Below are 6,478 nucleotides of genomic sequence, written 5' to 3' on the forward strand. Positions count from 1 at the left end.
GTTCAGGCATTCATTCAGAAGATAAAAAGCATTGCCACCACATATAGATAATTAGAATTTTCCTTATTAAGAACTCGAAAAAATATTGCCTCCTTATAATAAAAATCTGCTATTTTATTCATGTTTGATGATGATGAGAAAAATAAATTATAGCTTAATTGGAGATAAAATCATAATAGAGATACTAATTACTACTACTCATATATACTTTCTAAGGTAAATTTCTAATAAGAACAATTATCACAGAGTTAAGGCTAAGATTAGAACTCAACAACCTTGAAATTGGGAGGTGGATGCCTCTTTAGTCTGTGGAGTGCTTGGCCCTTCAAGAGATAGCTTCTGGCGCTTCAATTCCTTCAGTTCACGCCCTTGCTCTTCTTGTTCTCTAAGAAGTTTGCAGAGCATGCTGTTTTGATATTGCTGTTCTTCCTTCAGTTGATCCACAGCTTCTTGCAACTTGGTGACAGATGCTTCTAGGCGCTCCCAGTATTCAATTTGAGGGATTTCTAGGAGGAACTCCTGTGCTTTCCTCTTGATGGGTTCGTCCTGCACTTGTTATCCTTCCATAGACTTTTTGGTGATTGGTAGCTCAACTGGGATGTACTCATCCACTCCCATTTTTATACCAGCATCTTTACATAACAGAGAGACCAAGCTTGGATAAGCCAATCTGGCATCTTTGGAGTTCTTGTTTGCAATCTTGTAAAGCTCACAAGCAATCAGCTGATGAACTTCCACTTCTTTTTCCAGCATAATGCAATGAATCATCACTGCTCTTCTGATGGTGACCTCAGAGCGGTTGCTAGTGGGCAATATAGAGCGCCCAATGAAGTCCAGCCAGCCTCTGGCGATTGGTTTGAGATATCCTCTTTTGAGTTGGTTCGGGGCACCCTTTGTGTTGGTTGTCCATTTAGCTCCAGGGAGACATATGTCCTCTAGGATCTTGTCCAAGTTCAGGTTTGATCTCATCATTCTCCTATTAAAGGAGTCTGGGTCATCTTGCAGTTGAGGCAGCTTGAAGATCTCACTTATTTTGTCAGGGTGGGTGTGAACAATCTTCCCTCTGACCAGAGTTCTATAGTCATAGAATGCAATTCCCGCTATTCTCTGCCTGTTCGTCTGCCACAGATTTGCGTAGAGTTTAGGATTTAGGGTTTAGGGTTTAGGGTGGGTGTGAACAATCTTCCCTCTGACCAGAGTTCTATAGTCATAGAATGCTGTTCCCGCTATTCTCTGCCTGTTTGTTTGCCACAGATTTGTGTAGAATTCCTGACCCATATTTCTTCCCACCTTTGTTTCAGGATTAGCTAGGACTTCCCAGCTCCTGTTTCGAATTTGCTCTTGAATCTCTGGATATTCGTCTTCTTTCAGATCGAATTTAACTTCCGGAATCACTGACCTTAGACCCATTATTTTGTAGTAATGGCCTAAATGTTCTTTGGTTAAGAACTTCCCTTGATTCTAAAGTGGTTTTGGAATATTCTCTTTCTTGCCTTTTGAGTTGGTTTGTTTTCCCTTAGGAGCCATGATCTTAGTGGGTATTGGCTTAGTGATCACGGATAAACACACCAAACTTAGAGGTTTGCTTGTCCTCAAGCAAAAGAAAAGAAAGGAGAGGGATATGAGGAGAGCCAAGTCCGAATTATGGAGGTGGGGGGGAGGCCGAACTAGGATTTAATGGGAAGAGGGGTGGGTTTTCGAAAATTTTGAAGAAGATATGATAAAAGATATGATTTGTAAAAGATAAGTATGATAGGAAAAGGATGCACTTTAAAATTTAAAAGATATGAATAATATGGAAGATATTTGAAAAAGATAACTTTGTTTTGAAAAGATATTGTGAAGATTTGGAAAAGATATTGATGAGTTGAGAAGATTATAGAAGGAAAAGAGATAGATTTATTTTGAAAAAAGATTTGAAAATAATTTGAAGAGGATTAAAAAAAAAGGGTTTATGAATTAAGATACATTTGATATCTTTTGAAAAAGGATTTGAAAAATTAGGATTTGTAACATGTTTGTGCAAAAAATCATGAATTGAAACATAAAAATGGAAAAAATTTGAATTGAAAATGAAATTGCCTACTCCCCCACAATCCTGGCGTTAAACGCCCAACTGCTGCATGTTTTGGGCGTTTAACGCCCACTTGGTGCTTGGTTTGGGTGTTTAACGCCCAGCTGTTGCTTCCAGCTGGCGTTAAACGCCAGAAACTCCTTTGTCACTGGGCGTTTTTCTGAACGCCCAGGATGCTGTAAATCTGGTGTTAAACGCCCAGTAGATGCTCCTTTTGGGCGTTTAACGCCCACTTGTGCCTCTTACTGGCGTTTTCTTGCCAGTGAGCTCCTTTTTCCTGTTTTGTGCTCTGAATCCTTCTGTAGCCCTGTGAACTTATGCAATTGATTCTTTACCTTGTTAATATTGACCTTATATGCTTTAAAAATAAAATGAAGAATAGAACAAAATAAAATAACAGAAAGAGTTTTGCTAATGACTGGGTTGCCTCCCAGTAAGCGCTTCTTTATTGTCTTTAGCTGGACCTTGCTGAGCTTTTTAATCTAGCCTCAGCTTTGAGCACTCTTGCTCAACATTGCCTTCAAGATAATGTTTGATTCTCTGTCCATTAACAATGAACTTCTTATTAGAATCAATGTCTTGAAGCTCCACATAGCCATATGGTGACACACTTGTAATCACATATGGTCCCCTCCACCGGAATTTCAGTTTCCCAGGGAATAGCCTCTAGATGACAGCTTTCTGTCATGCCATCTTTTTGCTTTCTGCTTTGTAAAGCTTGGCGTTTTCAAAAGCAGTGCATCTGAATTCCTCTAGCTCATTCAGCTGGAGCAATCTTTTTTCTCCAGCTAATTTGGCATCAAAGTTTAGGAATCTGGTTGCCCAGTAGGCTTTGTATTCCAGTTCCACGGGCAGATGATAGGCCTTACCATACACAAGCTGGTATGGAGAGGTCCCTATAGGAGTCTTGACTGCTGTTCTGTAAGCCCACAGAGCATTATCCAAGCTTCTTGTCCAATCCTTTCTACGGGTACTTACAGTCCGTTCCAGGATTCTTTTCAGTTCTCTGTTAGAGACTTCAGCTTGCCCATTTGTCTGTGGATAATATGGAGTTGCCACTTTGTGGCTAATTCCATACCGGACCATCGCAGAGTAAAGTTGTTTGTTGCAGAAGTGAGTGCCCCCATCACTGATTAGTACTCTAGGGACACCAAATCTGCTGAAGATATGTTTTTGGAGGAACTTCAGCACTGTCTTAGTATCATTAGTGGGTGTGGCAATGGCCTCTACCCATTTAGATACATAGTCGACTGCAACCAGAATATAAGTGTTTGAGTATGATGGTGGGAAAGGCCCCATGAAGTCAATGCCCCATACATCAAACAACTCAATCTCCAAGATCCCTTGTTGAGGCATGGCATAACCATGAGGCAGATTGCCAGCTCGCTGGCAACTGTCACAGTTACGTACAAACTCTCGGAAATCTTTATAAAGGGTAGGCCAGTAGAAACCACATTGGAGAACCTTGGTGGCTGTTCGCTCACCTCCGAAATGACCTCCATATTGTGACCCATGGCAATGCCACAAGATCTTCTGTGCTTCTTCTCTAGGCACACACCTACGGATTATTCCGTCTGCACATCTCTTAAAGAGGTATGGTTCATCCCACAAGTAGTACTTTGCATCAGTAATTAATTTTTTCTTTTGTTGCCTGCTGTACTCCTTGGGTATGAATCTTGCAGCTTTATAGTTTGCTATGTCTGCAAACCATGGTGAACAAATGCTCATCCGGAAAGGTTTCAGAGATCTCAATAGGGGGGAAGAACGCCCCTTTTACTGGTTTTATTCGGGACAGGTGATCAGCCACTTGGTTTTCTGTCCCTTTTCTGTCTCTTATTTCTATATCAAACTCTTGCAGAAGCAACACCCATCTTATGAGCCTGGGTTTTAAATTCTGCTTTGTAAGTAGATATTTAAGAGCAGCATGGTCAGTGTATACAATCACTTTTGATCCTACTAAGTATGATCTAAACTTGTCAATGGCATAAACCACTGCAAGCAATTCTTTTTCTGTGGTTGTGTAATTTTTCTGGGCGTCATTTAAAACACGGCTAGCATAATAAATGACATGCAGAAGCTTGTCATGCCTCTGCCCCAATACTGCACCAATGGCATGATCACTGGCATCACACATTAATTCAAATGGTAGTGTCCAGTCTGGTGCAGAAATAACTGGTGCTGTGACCAGCTTAGCTTTCAGAGTTTCAAACGCATGCAGACACTCTATGTCAAACACAAATGGCGTGTCAGCAACTAGTAGATTGCTCAGAGGTTTTGCGATTTTTGAAAAATCCTTTATAAACCTCCTATAGAATCCTGCATGCCCCAGAAAGCTTCTGATTGCCTTAACATTGGCAGGTGGTAGTAAATTTTCATTTACTTCCACTTTAGCTTGATCCACCTCTATCCCCTTGTTTGAAATTTTATGCCCAAGGACAATCCCTTCAGTCACCATAAAGTGACATTTTTTCCAGTTCAAAACCAGGTTAGTCTCTTGGCATCGTTTCAGGACTAGTGTCAGGTGATCAAGACAGGAGCTGAATGAATCTCCATATACTGAGAAGTCATCTATGAAGACTTCCAGAAATTTTTCCACCATATCAGAGAAAATAGAGAGCATGCATCTCTGAAAGGTTGCAGGTGCATTACACAGCCCAAATGGCATCCTTCTGTAGGCAAATACTCCAGATGGACATGTAAATGCAGTTTTCTCTTAATCCTGGGGATCTACTGCAATTTGGTTGTAACCTGAATAGCCATCCAAAAAGTAGTAAAAATCATTACCTGCTAGTCTCTCTAGCATCTGGTCTATGAATGGTAAAGGAAAATGATCCTTTCTGGTGGCTGTATTGAGCCTTCTGTAGTCAATACACATGCGCCACCCTGTAACTGTTCTTGTAGGAACCAGTTCATTTTTTTCATTATGAACCACTGTCATGCCTCCCTTTTTGGGGACAACTTGAACAAGGCTCACCCAGGGGCTATCAGAAATAGGATAAATAATCCCAGCCTCTAGTAACTTGGTGACCTCTTTCTACACCACTTCCTTCATGGCTGGATTTAACTGCCTCTGTGGTTAAACCACTGGCTTAGCATCATCCTCCAATAGGATTTTGTGCATGCATCTAGCTGGGCTTATGCCCTTAAGGTCACTTATGGACCACCCAAGAGCTGTCTTGTGTGTCCTTAGCACTTGAAGTAGTGCTTCCTCTTCCTGTGAATTCAAAGCAGAGCTTATGATCACTGGAAAAGTGTCACCTTCTCCCAGAAATGCATATTTCAAGGATGGTGGTAATGGTTTGAGCTCGGGTTTAGGAGGTTTTTCCTCTTCCTGAGGAGTTTCCAGAGGCTCTTTCAATTCCTCTGAATCCTCCAGATCAGGCTGATCATCTTTAAAGATGTCTTCCAGCTCTGATTCGAGACTCACAGCCATGTTGATCTCCTCTACTAAAGAGTCAATAAGATCAACTTTCATGCAGTCTTTTGGTGTGTCTGGATGCTGCATGGCTTTGACAGCATTCAACTTAAACTCATCCTCATTGACTCTCAGGGTTATTTCCCCCTTTTGGACATCAATGAGAGTTCGTCCAGTTGTTAGGAAAGGTCTTTCTAGAATGAGAGTAGAACTCTTGTGCTTCTCCATTTCCAGCACTACAAAGTCAGTGGGGAAGGCGAATGGCCCAACCCTGACAATCATGTCTTCAATCACGCCTGATGGGTATTTAATGGAGCCATCAGCAAGTTAGAGACATATTCGGGTTGGTTTGACTTCTTCAGTTAAACCAAGCTTTCTGATAGTGGATGTAGGTATTAGATTGATACTTGCTCCAAGATCACATAAGACTGTCTTGGTGCAATTACCCTCTAATGTGCATGGTATAATGAAGCTCTCGGGATCTTTATGCTTTTCTGGGAAGCTTTTCAGAATGACTACACTGCATTCTTCAGTGAGGAGAACTCTTTCAGTTTCTCTCCAATCCTTCTTATGACTCAAGATCTCTTTCATGAACTTGGCATAAGAAGGTATTTGCTCAAGTGCCTCTGCAAACGGAATCTTTATTTCAAGAGTCTTGAGATAGTCTGCAAAGCAACCAAATTGCTTATCCTGCTCCTCTTGGTGGAGTTTTTGAGGATAAGGCATCTTGGCTTTGTAGTCCTCAACCTTGGTTGCTGCAGGTTTATTTCCTACAGAGGTGGTTAGGAAAGCCTTTTTAGAGGGGTTGTTTTCAGTACTTGTGTATGTCTGATCCCTTGCTGGCGTTTGAATGCCAGGGGTGGAAGCTGGATTGGCGTTGGACGCCAACTCCTTACCTGTTCCTGGCGTTTGAACGCCAGAACTGAGCTTCCTTTGGGTGTTTAACGCCAACTCCTTGCTTGTTTGTGGCGTTTGAATGCCAGAACTGA

This window comes from Arachis ipaensis, chromosome B09 (assembly GCF_000816755.2).
Source record: "Arachis ipaensis cultivar K30076 chromosome B09, Araip1.1, whole genome shotgun sequence".
In the NCBI taxonomy this organism is placed as follows: domain Eukaryota; kingdom Viridiplantae; phylum Streptophyta; class Magnoliopsida; order Fabales; family Fabaceae; genus Arachis; species Arachis ipaensis.